This window comes from Agrilus planipennis, unplaced genomic scaffold, assembly GCF_000699045.2.
Source record: "Agrilus planipennis isolate EAB-ADULT unplaced genomic scaffold, Apla_2.0 scaffold50, whole genome shotgun sequence".
NCBI lineage: Eukaryota > Metazoa > Arthropoda > Insecta > Coleoptera > Buprestidae > Agrilus > Agrilus planipennis.
In genome coordinates, this window is record NW_020438881.1 from 77,264 (window position 1) to 93,052 (window position 15,789).

The 15,789-nt window shown below is 34.3% G+C and overlaps 1 protein-coding gene across 1 annotated transcript in view; it reads left to right on the top strand.

The window, feature by feature from the left end:
• Nucleotides 1-13,441: 13,441 nt before the first annotated feature.
• LOC108734864 (chaoptin-like) overlaps nucleotides 13,442-15,789 on the top strand; it is a 36,738-nt gene continuing 34,390 nt past the window's right edge. The window contains exon 1 of the mRNA XM_018466576.1: nucleotides 13,442-13,636. The gene's annotated coding sequence lies outside the window, so the exon portion shown is untranslated. The remainder of the gene's footprint in view (nucleotides 13,637-15,789) is intronic.

A 15,789-nucleotide genomic window follows, 5' to 3' on the forward strand; every position in this document is an offset into this window, starting at 1 on the left:
AGTAAACTACATATTCATTCAGTCAAATTTACTTTTCATTATAATTTTATTTTCTTTCAAAGATTAAATTTTCTTTTTTATATTATCTATATAAAGCATATCACAATGCTGTTCGATTAATACTAATAATTGTTTAATATAAAATCCAAAAAATTTGCCTCATCATAGTCAGTCGCTTCAACGTTTTGCTTTTTGGCCTAAAGCCTTTATCAAGATAGGCTTTTCAATCAATAGATCTTTCTCTGTAGATGGTATCAGATGTACAAATGTTACTTAGTGTAATATTAATTTGTACCTACGCCATATAGCACAATTTAAAAACAAAATAATACATTATACTTATAAATAATGAAGATAACCACATAGGGACAAACATACTTTGCATGTAGAAAGTAAAAGGTGTACACGGAACTATTGCATATTTATCTGCTAAACCTGAGAAGGGGAAAATGGTAATTGGTATGTAGGGTATTTTTAATTTCTTCTAAAAGGTTAATATTCAGGTTACTAAATCATGCTATATATCATCACAATAGATATCTACGTAATGTTTCGTTACTGAGGTTTATTCGCGGTATACAGTCGTCTTTGGGTGCTGTTCGAAAAGTATAAATATTTTCATAAGTTGATAATGAAATATGAATTCGCAATAGCTACTTAATATAACTTAATAATCTTAAGGACTTAGCTAAGAAACAGTGGATTAATATGAGGTGTAAAGAAGAAGAAGAAGAAGAAGAACAACCCTATATTTTAGTCAGAAATCCTTCTGTTCGTATGGGAAAACGCCAAATTGTACCTACTGCATTATTTTTAAATTCCAAGCATAACAATAATTATTCTCTTTGTTTAATCGGTTGAGAAACTCAATTTGTATACATATAACTCAATCTTCATCTATTCTGATTACACCATTTTACTGTTGGCTTTGGTAAAGCAGTAATAATAATTATTGCTCTTGTATTGAAGCAGCTGCGGTTTAACTGTTAAATAGAATCAATGGAATGGCTGCCAGCTACAACATAAACTTTACAATGAAAGCCAAGCTTCACCGAATTACTAAATCAAACAACAATTTCAAATCAAAAAGATCAACTGCACTAGATTAGGTCTTGCACCGAAACACTTTGCGTTTGGATCAAATAAACAACCGTCTAAACATAAATTTGATTGAGATCTATGTCAAATTTAGTAGGTAGGTACGTATCTAATTTTCAGGCAATAGGTAATTAACATCTGTACATGACAAATCAATCGTTTACACAAAACATTAACTGGTTAATTTCATTTAATCTCTTCGTTTATCGACTCTCTTATTAAATTCTAGTGACAAAGAAAAATTTGTTTGAGCGTTAATTGCATTTCGCGCATTAGTTCTCATATGAGCTAATAAGTAAAAAAAAGGAAGTTGAGGATATTTTAGGGGATTTAAAAAGCCTGTCAATATGGGGCTCAGATAATTGTCCCCAATAAAACAACCATGTGCGATGAATTGGGATCCGGCGAATCCTTAGGCGACAAGGAGCAACATTTTGCAAAAAGGCAGCAACACATTTTTGGATATTCATTATTAATTTATTAAGAAATGCAACATGCATTAAGCAATAAAGTAAATTTCTATTTCGGTTAAGGTCATGGTTTATATCAAGAATATTATGTCACAAAAGAAGAACAAATATTCTGTGCATACTTCTGATTTCGTTTAATGTTCAGAGAAAGAAACATTTATTTAATACTGTGCGAATGAAAATTGTGAAAACCAATAAGTACAAAAGTATGTTCTCGTCATTTGAAAATAGATGTTTATATATTGCTATGCATATAGAAATATTTTGATGTAGGGTGTATGTAATCTGATAAAATATTCCAAAATATACATTTATTTGGTAAATGTCTAGATGATGGCCCCCAACCCCGAAGGGGGTGGGGGTGGGTGGGATCGAAAGAGGAGGTCTCCCCCACCACTGTACCATAAAAAGTTCGTGGCGGTCTCACCCCCATAAAAAGTTATGGGGGTTAGATGGGGATGGGGGTAGGGGGTTCGAAAGAGGGTAGGGGGGATCGAAAGAGGGTGGTCACCTGAGTAAAACCCCATAAAACATTTGCGGCGGGCTTAGAAATGTATAAAAATTGGCATATTTATTAACTTTGAACCCCTATAACTTATTTTGGAGGTGAAACCGCCACGAATATTTTATGGTACAGTGGTGGGGGATACCTCCTCCTTCGACCCCCCCCATCTCCACCCCCGAAGGGTGTGGGGGCCATCATCTAGACCTTTACCATTTATTTTTAATTTATTTTTTATTGGAGATAAACTATAGATACGTTTATCCAGGCCATTACAACTGTCTGCAAAAAGAAAGGTTTAAATGTGAATTGAAAATGAAAATCTTGTTTAATGTACCACTTTTCATGAATGCGAGGTATTAGATGTAAATAGAATGGTGTGACAATAATATGATAACACTTCTTGCTCAATTCAGCATTACACGAATGACATGATGTAACCGCTATGATGAATCATCCCAGTAATTCGTCATGTTTACACGTTTTATACAAAAAGTTTCAATTGCTAGGGTTGAATAACAAAATAAAAAACAGGCGAAAAAATGAGAACGAAATAGAACATGTTGTTTGTGTCTGTACAGTCAAGTTAATTAAATCACTTGAAGTATTATGAATGTTTTAGTCAAAATATCATTTAAAGAGGATTGAAAGAAATATAGTTTACTTTTCGTTAAGCCATGAAGGAATTCATCTTAACTAAATGGTAGGTAAAACTTGTCTGGCTTTTTTGCAGTTAATTAGTCTTCATTGGATGTTATTTCTCATGAAGAATCGATAAATTAATGTCTAGAAGTATGAACCGGCGCTAAAATGGAGAGGAAAGCGACGATTAGGGAGGAGTTGGGGAGTACCTTGCTGAACACCATAAAAGTGTCTACAGTGTTTTGAGAGCAACATGTGGAGTTTAGGGGGATGCAATTGAAAATGGAAAATGAAAAACGAGTGTATGAATTGACCATCGGTAGATTACTTTTAAGTGTGGGCACAGGATATCTAGCGTGAGGAGTGAAAACGAAGAACGGAATTAAAATAGATGAATGGTTATTGTATAAACAATTAGAACGTCTGTCATGTGTTCTCCCTCTGTTTGTGAGGAGAGGGGAAATATCACTCATCATAAGTTGGCCCCCTTTATGTGTGGGAAATAATTAGGTATCATTCATCCCATATTCAGTTGTCAACTCAACACACTGTGTCTTCACCAAACACTTGTACAAACTCATGTCAAGCGGTTAGAGATAGATATGTCTATTCTCTTTACTCTGGATGCGCCATGACAAAATTGTACATTAAATCATATTTTATCTCGTTTAAACTATTTCTGTCTTGCTCACGCCTAGTGTGTATTCTTCCTATTCGCGCAGCTTTCCTCAAGGTCACAATTCTAACCGTTTGAAACGAGTTTGCATGCTATTCTGTTTCCCCCCAAAAAAAAAAAGCTCTTGGGTGTTTCATTCCCACCAGTCACTAATGCTGGTGGGCGGGCAATCCCTCCTGACTACCCCGGAAGTTAGGGCGGAAGGCCCTCTTCAACCTCCTTTCAGGAATCGTGGGAATGGGTGGGTGTTGGTTCAGGTGAGAAAGATGACGAAATGAAGACAGAAAAGAAAGAAAGATTATCTGTGGAATATTACTGCCCCAGCATTCGCCTAAGTAATCCAAGGAAACCATAGAAAAACTTGGACCAAGCTAGACAGACCCGGAATCGATCCGGCGTCCTCCCAAATGCTAAGCAATGGTCTAGACCTCTAGGCCATGCCACTCGGTTAATTTCCCCCACCTGAGTGACGGTTTATATATCTACCTCGTTTTTATAATTCAAATAGCCATTACTGGAAAATTTATTTAAAGAGCAATTGGAATTTCAGCTGAAAAGTACTTGAATCGATAGGTCGTATAACAGCCTGAGGTAGAAGGGTTTTAGTCAGTAGGTCCGAGAATACCTTCCTTTACCCGGTCGTACGGACGACCCGATGTCTTTTGAAGGTTTCTCCTTTCCACGAAAAAAAAAGAAAGTTGTCAATGCTCACACTCATGGTGGGCGAAACACGTGTCCATTCTTCAAAAAGTTTTTGTGCTAATTAAGGTTGAGTCCCTTTGAGTTTACTGTAAAATTATTTTCAATGAAGAACTTTAAATTCTTAGTCAGCAGTTTATCAAAATCACCAAGTGTGGATTACGATTTCGATTTTTTTTTGACCTAATCATATTTGCTGTTTCTACGGAGTAGTTAAAAATCTAGGCGTTTTCCCTGCAAAATATACAATGGTTGGTCTCGCAAAAATATAATGTAAACTTGTGGACATATTAATTTTTGCAACAGTGTTCGCACCCGAATCAATGAGTTTTTACTGGTCGTTTGGTCTTTCGGAATTCAGAAAAATTACCTTTACATCGTATACCAGCACAGCCTAATTACCATAAGCAAATGAAATACGTACCAAATAGTACACAAAAAAAAGCGACACGCTACCTCTGGCAACACAAAAATTTTTGATTAATCTCGTAGCTAAAGCACAGCATGTTTCTGTGGTAAAAAATGCCAGTTAGTAACTATTGAAGCTTCAATTTGTTCTAAAACTGAATCGATTGATTACTATGTGCCTTTTATATCGCTGTTGGGAACGAGATAATTATCAACCCAACACTGTGACGAATTTTCGAAATTAATCAATGTTTTTTTTGAAAATACCGCAAAAACTCTGATCGGAAAATGGGGAAAATTACTTTTTATGAAACAGTTAATCTTTTGCTAGCATCTAATAATCAATATGATTGAATGTTTGAAAAAAAAAACTATAACAGCGGTGATTGGATATTTCTCATATCATGATTGGAGTGCTACAACAACAACAACAACAAAATATAAAAATAAAGTATTTACAAGTAGTAGAATACAGAAATTGGCTTTATTATAAAGTATAGTGGCATGTTAAATTAATAAGTGAATAACTAATATATGCATGTGGGAAAATATAATGAAATACAAAATAAATGACAAACTTTGGAGGGACTAAACTAGATACAGAATCGCACGGTTAGTTCAGCAGTATTGTTAATGGCAAACATTTTTTTTAAGAAAATCACAATAATTGCCTGAAATGGCAACCGAATAGCCTAGTTCGAAAAAAAATCTGCAGCTACGTGGATAGAGAATGTAAACATTGCCGATAATTGAACATCTAAGATAAACATAAACAATTTAATACTAAACATAATATTTATCTCAAATTAATTAAATAAGTACAATACAGGTAGCACTATGTAAATGTACGAGCAAAGAAGAAAAAAAATTACGCTACGTAAACATTAGTCGATAAATGAGCATCATCTGACTAAATGTAATTTTATTAAGGCAAATATCCATACCACCATTGAGGTATTGGGGGTGGTTGAAAGTAAACTTATCAAAAGTCAAATAAATTTTCTAAAAACATAATAATAATAACATAAATTCCTGAAATCGTGTAGGATGTACGACAAGCGAATTTGCGCCGCACCACGTGTGATTATTGTGAAAATTCAAAATTCCGTCCCGTGTAAAGCAAATTTGTGTGTAGACAACACGCTAATATGGAAAACATAGGCTATGCAACACCGACAGAAATCCACTTGCAGATGAAAATCAGTTTCAAGTAAGGCTTGTACTCGCTGCAAATGATAAGGATGCAGCAACTATTCCTTTGCCTTTACCACACTGTCAAATGAGAGAAGACAATGTTCTCTGCTATTTCGCGTGTACTATTTACGAATTATCATCATTGAAATAGAGGATTTCGTCCCTACAAGGACGATATGGTTCAAGTAAATACATACATATGTCACATTATTGTAAAAATAACGGTTCTGCAGTGACTGACCTGCACTAATGATTGAAGCTGTATTGTTGGATTAGTTTATTCAACTGCACATCGATTACCTCATATAAGGTTTAATCACTAAAAGTATAAATGGCTACTACAGTTTGACTGTTAACATAAACACCATGAATCACACTTAATCTAATCTAACAAATAAACAATAGCAAAAAAATACAAAAGAAATAGTATACTGATGCTAGTAATCTCTAGTTGATTGACTGCAACGCTGCGGAGCGTATTTCTTTACCAGGGCCGGAATTGAAACTACCTGTACTTTCAATTATGCTTTTCTAGAAAACGATGAACTTTCAGTCATACAAACATTTACTTAATTTTCATGTTTCAAAGTGCTCTATCAGTTCCTGCAAACTCGGCACTTGTTTCTGTTACACCCTGTATAAGTATGCCTGACAGCTAAAATAGAAGTCAGACAGACAGGAAGGTCGAAGACATTTAATAAGAACAAAAATCGGAAAAGAGAAATTTACAGATTAATAACAAAAAAGGGAAAAGCTGAGGTGGATGTCAAAGACGTACGAAAAGTAAGGGATGTGGGATGTATGAGAATGTACGGAGAAGTCTGAAGTTGAAACTTTTCTGTTTACAATTTATTGATAATTATGTAAGCTTAGTTCTTTTGTTTACTTTTCTTCCTTTTTTCTTTACCATAAGGTCACCCGCATTTTTGCCAAAGTGTTCTCAACTGTAACTTGATATTTCCAATATTTCCCATCCCTATTTCCATTTCGTTATATTCATTAAAGATGTATGCCATAGTTTTTTATTTCAAACTAAACCTGCTTAAATACGAACAGTCTAATTATTTATTAATCATTAAATGGAAAACAGTAGCCAAAAGTTCTAAGTACGTTTTTTGTAAACTTAACGAAGTAAGTAATCTTCTTATGAAGTTATAGCATTTTTTTGTGTACCAAATACTTATCATAAAAGTGCAAATGTGTATTTACCCGAGATAAAAATGTTTAGTCTCTCAGAGTCTTTGAAAGCGAGACTCGAGTCTCCGTCTCTCATCGAGTCTCTCTGGTGTCGCTGAAAGAGACTGTCGAGAGACTGTCAAAAGAACTGTTTAGCGTCTCTGAACAAGAGACTCGAGTCGTTCATAGAGAGATCCTCATTTTGTATCCAGTAGAGACAGAGGAACGAGAGATTCTAATCTCTGAATGAGAGACTCAAATCTCTCAATAAGTGGTGTCTCGATAGACATGGTTAAAATTTTGCAAGTTCAACATATTTCAGAGATCCCAGTCTTTCTACGAGAGATTCGAGTCTCTCAATTTTTCAGTTTTATTCATTCAGTTTCTCTGTGAGAGACTCGAATTAACAATTTTATCGCTCGACTCTCATACAGAGAAAGTGAGAGATCCATAAAAACACATAGGCAATAATCAAGAGACTATGAAAGACTGTGAGAGACGCTCTCAGAGACGCTGAAAGACTGGAGAGAGACTGAAAATTTTTCTCTAGGGTAATACCCGGAAGTGCACTTGTCCAACTTCCCTTTCTGATTCAGTATCTAGATACCCATGTCGAGCTTGTAATCCACCGTTACAAACGCTTCCGTATCTAACAGATTTTGTAAATGGCACAACACTATCTACCAGATATAGTGATAAAGCAAAACCTACTAATAGACAAAGTGTTATACGCGGTCATAGCCGTGTGTACGTACATATTATCTGCTATTCAATCGGTAACGTTTAGCAAGTCTTAAATGAAACCCCAACTACGTGTTTGCCGGTTAGCCGCGAAACAAAGATAACTTGGCTAGAGTCACGAACTTCACTCGTGTTACACGGTTCCAATCGTTATCCAAACCGAACTTTCCAAATTTAATTCACGACGGTAGCTCGAATCGCTACTTTACGAACTCTCCAGAAGGTCCATTATCTTCGATACCCATATAGCTAGTAGCTTGTTATTCTGGTGTTTCTAGTAAACGTTATGCTACTCGCTTTTACTAACGACAAATTGGTATGTACTACGAGAATTGCTGAATGGGAAATGTTTCCAGTAACTTCCTACAAAAATGAATGTACCCAATTGTTCCATTTATCTAAAATGTAGGTATGATGAAATCGCTGATCAAAATCATCCTCATAGGGTGTCAGTCCTAAGACTGGTTGGACACGTACCTCCATTCTATCCTATCCTGAGCTATTCTTCGCATTTCCCTAAAACTAGAACAACCCACATCCTTAACTATTTGCGAACAGTAATCTAATCTAGGTCTACCTCTACCCCTTCTAACTCATCTTTCTCCCTCTAATATGTCTCTGACTAGACCTTCTTGTCTGAGAAGGTGTCCTACCAACCGATCTCGCCTATTTCTTATTGACTTCCATAGAGTCCTCTGTTTTCCTATTCTTTCTAACATCTCTTCATTTCTAACCTTTTCTACCCACGTTATCCTCATCATCCGCCTATAACACCACATTTCGAACGCTTCTAACCTTTTCTCTTCCGCCACGCCCACTGTCCATGTTTCGCACCCGTACAGCGCCGCGCTCCAAACATACACCTTTAACAACCTTTTTCGAATTTCCAAATTAACCGTTCGTGAGCATAGAAGTGACTTCTTTTTATTAAAGGCGACACGACCCTGCGCTATCCTCCGCTTAATATCCCTACTACTCCTTCCGTCCTGACTTATCTGATTTCCTAGATATCTAAAATCAGCCACTTCTTCTAATTGCTGATAATTCTAAAAATTTAAGTAGCAGATCAGTTGGGGTAGGTGATTTCAAGTATTGAAATTAAAACTACAAATCTGTTTTGAAAAGTTGCGAACGTAGTAGGTACTTTTATTGTTTCCAATGTCCCAATGTTCCCCAGTACCTCTCTCATCTAGAAAGGGGTGGGGTGATTTGTCGTGGTAATCAAAGTACGGCCCAGAAGCTAGTGGATGATCATTGCTGATAGTACCGACGCAATGTGGCGATGCAGCATCCATCTTTGATCTCACATGTCGCACACGATCCCTCAAATACTTGAGAACCTCTAGGAGAATGCAACATTTACTGTTGGTCATTCAAGAAGAAATTCATAATGGGCAATTTATATAAAAACAATGGAACAACATAATTTTAGTCTTGGATCCACTTTTTCAACAATTTTTCGTTTCGTGGTCTATCTTTTATCTTTCATTATTTAGTATGTGACTTAAAATTGATTTTACACGTTTAGAACATCGATTCGCACCCAGTAATCACTCTTTCAAGAAAACTAGAAATTTCATCAGAGTTGTTCCAAATGATGTAGGATTCGGTTCTTATCAATATCAGTTATCAACAACTTTGATACGACTTTTAACCACAATCTTTTCAATTCCAAATATTCATCGAAAACGATCCGAAGAGTATATTGGCGATTGAAAAGTAAAAGATGCTTATGAGACTTCAATGTTTTTACCGACACAAGAGGTTGAGGATCAATGGTCTTTTTAGTACGAGCAACTTTTAGTTCATACTTATTCCTTATACCTTAAACCTCATTGATGTGAAAACCCCTGTAACTTGAGAACGTTGATATTTCTTCACTATTTTAGGTTCTATTACCATGATATGTTTTATGTGTTTATAGTTTATATTGTAAACTTAATTGACATTAAGGACAGTGGAACAGTAAAAGTTTTTGTAACTTCGACAAAATAAAATTTTGAATTCTGTTACTCCAAATATCTAATTGTTGAAGTTCATGCCGTAGCTTTGTGCAGTTGAGTTTTAGAAGCGCGTTGTGATTTTAATTAAACAACTCCCGTTATGTTAAATGTATTAATTTTTTTAGTCAAAAAGTTTTCCGGGATTATTAAATCACGGACACTCAGTTTTTAATTGGTAGAGTGGGGTCGTGTTACCTATACAGAAGCTTAAAATATTTAGTTTAGATTTAACGAAAAAGTTGTGTGGCACGTCGGAGGAAAGTATTAAAAACAAGTCTGCTCGTGAACACTTTGAATACTTTAGGCAACGCCCGAAAGCCGTTCATTAAAATCCATCAACTCTCCATGGAATATTTTTTAAATGAGATTAAATATTTCTGCTTTCGTTTCTTTCATTTAAAGTACCTACAAAATAGCTAGAAATAAGTAATCCTATTTGGAATGGAACAGGAAACTTTTGTCATATAAAATAATACTACAGACGGATTAAATATGGAAGACCGTGAGGTTTCTCTCTGTTTCTACTAAAATATATTTCGACTTAATTTCTATTTAGTTTTAACAATCATATTTTTTTACTTCACATTAAATTTATACTAAAGGTAATACAGATAATGCTTTATCTTTAAATGTCAAAAGACGTTTTCTATTGTCTCTACAATGTGCTCTTTGTCTATCTTAGCATAGAAGATACCGCAAATGGCGCGGTAAACGCCATCTGTAGTACGATGCTACATTTTAGGATTACGTATGCTCCAACAAGGTCCATTTAAATATATGGATATCTACTTGCTGAAACGAATCCCGGCGTAGCTAACCTCAACGTTATAGGCACGTTACCATAATCGAATAAAATAATTCGAAGTGGNGATAACTAAAAATCAGATGGTGTTTTCCAAGGCCATAAGCTAAAGAAAATACTAATGAAACCTAAAATTCCACATAAAAAGTGTTGAAAAAGTGTCATCTTCCGGTAGTGAACATTAGCTAATCTAATAAGCTACTAAGGAATTGCAATAACTCGTTAACATACGGCAGCATATTTCCTCCTATATATATGTACTGCCTCATTACAATGACCAAACAAACGGAATGGTATGTTATGAAGTTACGTTTATTTTGGCTATACTTAAATGATGTAACCTACAAAATTGCTATTATAATAGTGTTTTCTATGTCTATTGAGTTCAATGTGCTGTTACTCTTACAATTTGAATTGGCTTGTGCGGACTGTCGATAATAATTTTACAGTAAATATGGAGCACAAATTTAAACCATCGACATTTGCCATTTTCAATAAATTTCTAATGAAGAATTTAATATTCTCCATTTGAATTTGTTAAATAAATCCTGGAGTGATTATTGCAGATACAGAGAAAATTGGTAAAACAAACCTTATATAAAATGGAAGCAGTGACAGAAGAGTATGGAATGAAAAGATATAAAAAAATAAATGGAAAATATTGGTAAATAACGAAGCTGTAAGTAGGGCTACAGTATAATATAAAATTTGATACGAAATACTAAAGGAAGTCGCCAACTTTCAGTAGTAACTAGGAAGCCAGATAATTGACGATAAAAAAGCGGTATCTAAAGAAGTGATACAAGAAATAGTGCACAGTCGAGTCACTTTTAGCAAAAAGAAATTCCTTTTTATTCTTGTGAATGGTTAAATTAGAAATTCGAAAATGATTATTAAATGTGTATGAATGTAGATGTTGAACGCGGCAGATAGAAAAAGTTAAAAACCTTTGAGGTATGGTGTTAAAAATAGCCTAAATAGAAAGACTAGAAATGAGGATGTACTGTGAACAAATCAAAGGACGCTATGGTCAATAAGGAGAAAGGAAGAAAGGATGATATGACGTCTTCTGAGAATGGAGACAAATTAGAGTAAACAGGGGTAACAGGAGGCTTAGATCAGAGTACCTACTGTTCGCAAATGGCTAGGGATGTGATATGTACTAGTTTTCGGGAAATACGAAGTCTGGCTCGACAGGATAGGAAGGAACATAAATTGTATTCAACCGGGTTTTCTTTTAAGGATGATGATAGTAATAAAAATTATTCTTTAATTTGAAAATTATAAATAAATAACATATCTAATGCCTAGCGACTCCACCAACAAGCATATAATGATGAAAATACCTTCTACTGTTTGAATTTGCCTATGCAAACCTTCGAGTGAGGCAAAGTAGTACAAAAATTTGATTTTCATATAAGATAGTAGATTTCGTAATAAGTTAAAATCCCTTTGTTGTTTGTGATGTAGCGTCAGAATTTAAGGCGCACTGTCTTCGTTATTTAATGATTCAGAAATCGTATTCCAAAAATATTCTTTATTGTGGACATGTTACAGCACAAATGATGTCGAGCGTTAATTTTTGGTAACCATTTGACGTGTTCCTCGTAAAACAAACATATGGAACGTTAAAAAACTTTATGTATCAACACAGTTATTATTTCGATACATTGTATCATTTTCATCAGGTAAAAGAATGGTTTTCCATTTTTCCAACTGAAGAAGATCCAATATTTTGAAAGAAGAAAAATCGCTCGAACAGAAAATTGCCCTTCGAGATTATTGCAAAAATATATATAGAAAGGAGGTCCCATACAGTAGTGTATTAACGAGACGCTTTTCTATTCCATGACCTGTTTTTCCGTTAGGGTGGATCAAAGTTGACCGATATTGAATTTTATTTCATCAATTTTAAACATACAAGATTTGATTCTGAAAATTCGAGTATCAATAATGAATTTAAATGTTACATTAGTTTTGATATAATTTCAATATTTCTCGTTCAAAAATTTTTTCTAATTTCAATATCGTAACTTTCTTACTTCAAGTGATGCCGGAAAAAATTCTTTCATATTGTTATTAATCGTGATAGAAACTGCAGGAGTGGACTTCTCGACCATCGAAATCGATCAAGGATTAGTCATAGTAACCACATCAATGTTGATGCCTCGTTGCGGAAAAATTAGCAGTGAAATCGGAAATGTCCCATTCAAATAATACTTTATTCATTTCGGCAATATTCCCAAATGCCCATATATATTCATTAAAATAATTTTATTTCTTAATATACTTTTGTAATTTTTCCTGCATTTGTTTTAAGGATTAATCTCCTTATAGGTCCTTTGAAGAAACCTTTGCAATTCTGAAAAACTAACTTTATGAGGTTTTCTTCTTGTAAACCCTAGACAAAAATTTTCAGTCTCTCTCCATGCAGTCTCTCAGAGTCTTTCAGCGTCTCTGAGAGTGTCTCTCCCAGTCTTTCAGTCTCTCAGTTATTGCCTAGGTGTTTTTATGGATCTCTCACAGTCTCTGTATGAGAGACTCGAACGAAAAAATTGTTAAGTCAGGATTCGAGTTTCTCACAGAGAGACTGAATGAATAAATCTGAAAAATTGAGAGACACGAGTCTCTCTTAGAAAGACTGAGGTCTTTGAAATACGTTGAACTCTCGTTCAGACTGGATACGAAATGAAGATCTCGGTATGGGCGACTCGAGTCTCGCTTTCAGAGACTCTGAGAGACTGAACGTTTTTATCTCGGGAAACTCTGAAATTTTCCAGCTTGAATTTTTCATTAATCGTTATGTTTATGTCGAAATTCATATAATCGAGTATCTTCGTCATATGGATATATCTTGAAGCACCTGTCGAAAGTGGTGGGTAGTATAGTTCCCACGTATTTCACACCTTTTCGTATAAAAGCTCGATTGAAGGGAGCTTTAAATCCGCGCATGATCGAAAGCTCTAAGCGTCTGCACTATACCTGCCGTCCGTCGTTCAACATTTTCAGTAAACGTCGCGCTTCAAAACCAGCTGCAGGGACGCTTTTTATTAGCGTCTGGAGCGTCTGGTGGCCGGCACTTTACGCGACATATACGCTAGTGTACCGGTGTCCCAGTGCCGCAGTTCTAAACTATGCTTATGAAAGCTCCGTTCAAACATGAACTAAAAGTTACTGGAACGCAATTGTGACGCGAACAAGATGTAAATTTAAGAAAACATTTCAGTGAGTTTCGTTCCAATTTCAATTTAATCTATAAATGTTAGACTGCTACTAAAACTTTTATACTGCAATTGTAATTGCATTTTCAGTACCTAAGAAAAGTTTTAAATGCTATTAATAGAAAATCGGAAAACTTTATTAATAACTTTAAGAAAAGTCCAAACTAAGTTTGATGTTAGTTAAGTTGATAAAAATGATTTATAGGCTTAATAATTGGAATAATAAAAATGTATACCTAACTACCGATAATTTCAAAATTATTTATGATTACAATTAATCCTTGGTAGTAGCTGCATATTGCAAAAAGTTGCATGCTGCATTGCGTACACTGAACCAAAAAAGTATGTAAATACAAAAAAAAAGTACATTATATCAATAAAAGGTACTTTGTTTTTGGTCCAATAAAGAGTTTGTTGTACAATAAAGGTGTTTATTAACCAACGTACAGTATATTGAGGCAAAGAAAAATCGTTCATTAAAAAATCAAATCCAATTCATTGAAGCAACGAACAGCATCCTTTGTTCAGCAACTCGATTCGTTGTAATAACTTTTTTTAAATTAATTTAAATTTTTTGTAGTAATAAATAATTCATTGTCTCAACAAATTATCCGTCAATAAATACCATTAACTAATATTACGAACAATTTTTTTTTTGTGTAGTGTAATAAATACAACAAGTAACTTTTGTGAATGTATTAAAACATTATTCACTTTCTAAAAATTTTCTTGCTTTTTGCTAATAAATCAATATATAAGATGACTTTTTTGTAAATATTTGAATCAACTATATTTCAATTCATTTACAGAAAATACACTCAACTTAACTGAAATGCTATAAACGAACGAAATTTATAAATTGCTCATCAAGGAATCTAGTAATTATTTCAAAAGTTTAAAGATCAGTTGAATCACGCGAAGGGAATAATAAATACATTAAAATTAACTAAAAGTGAAAACAACCCAATTGTCATTAAACATATATAGTTCAATTAAAAAAATTGATAGTTAGCATTTGGGAAGTTTGAAAAAATGATTTTATTTTGTATGCAGGAAAAATATATAAGGCTTATAAATTTTTGACCAAGCTGATATATTAATGGAATATATGTACTTTTTGCCAAACAGTGACTTCGTCAGACATAAACTGTTAATAGTAAGTCCAAAGTAGTTTTTTTCTAGTTAATTGAGATATTTATCAACTAAAGGTAGAAAAACTACAACATAAGAATAACTATTATTATTGTGACGAACAGGAGTCAAACTGCACAGGCTTTGGCATCTTGTATAAAGATACGCTTTAAAGAGATAGCTACCAATGAATTAAATCATGAAGATCGAGAATTTCAGTGAAATACAATTCCTGTTTCAAAGTTGTGCTTATCTAGTTAATTGCAATTTTCATCAAAAAGAGATCGAAACTACATAACACAAATAGCTATCATTATAGTGACGAAAAGGAGTCAAACTGCACAGTATTTAGTATATTGTATAAAAATACGCTCTGTAGAGATAGCTAGCAAAGAAAGAAATCATGACGATCGGGAATTTCAATGGAATAAATTTTTGCTTCAAAGTTGTGTTTATTCTAGTTAAATGCGATTTTCATCAAGTAAAAGTCGAAACTACATAAATACGAATAACTATCCCCGAGATAAAAATGTTCAGTCTCTCAGAGTCTCTGAAAGCGAGACTCGAGTCTCCGTCTCTCATCGAGTCTCTCTGGTGTCGCTGAGAGAGACTGTCAAAAAAACTGTTTAGCGTCTCTGAACCAGAGACTCGAGTCGCCCATAGAGAGATCCTCACTTCGTATTCAGTCTCTGAACGAGAGACTGGAATCTTTCAATAAGTGGTGTCTCGATAGACATGGTTAAAATTTTCTGAATTTCTGAATTAACAATATTATCGTTCGAGTATCTCATGTAGAGACTGTGAGAGATCCATAAAAACACCTAGGCAATAACTGAGAAACTGTGAGAGACGCTGAAAGACTCTGAAAGACTCTGAGAGACTGGAGAGAGACTGAAAATTTTTGTCTAGGGTCACCTTTCAAACTTGCACAGCAAACATTTAAATTAATTCACTAATCACAAAATAAACAGTGTACTAGGTAAGGATTGAATACTTTAACATTTTGGGTACCGTTATATTGATTTT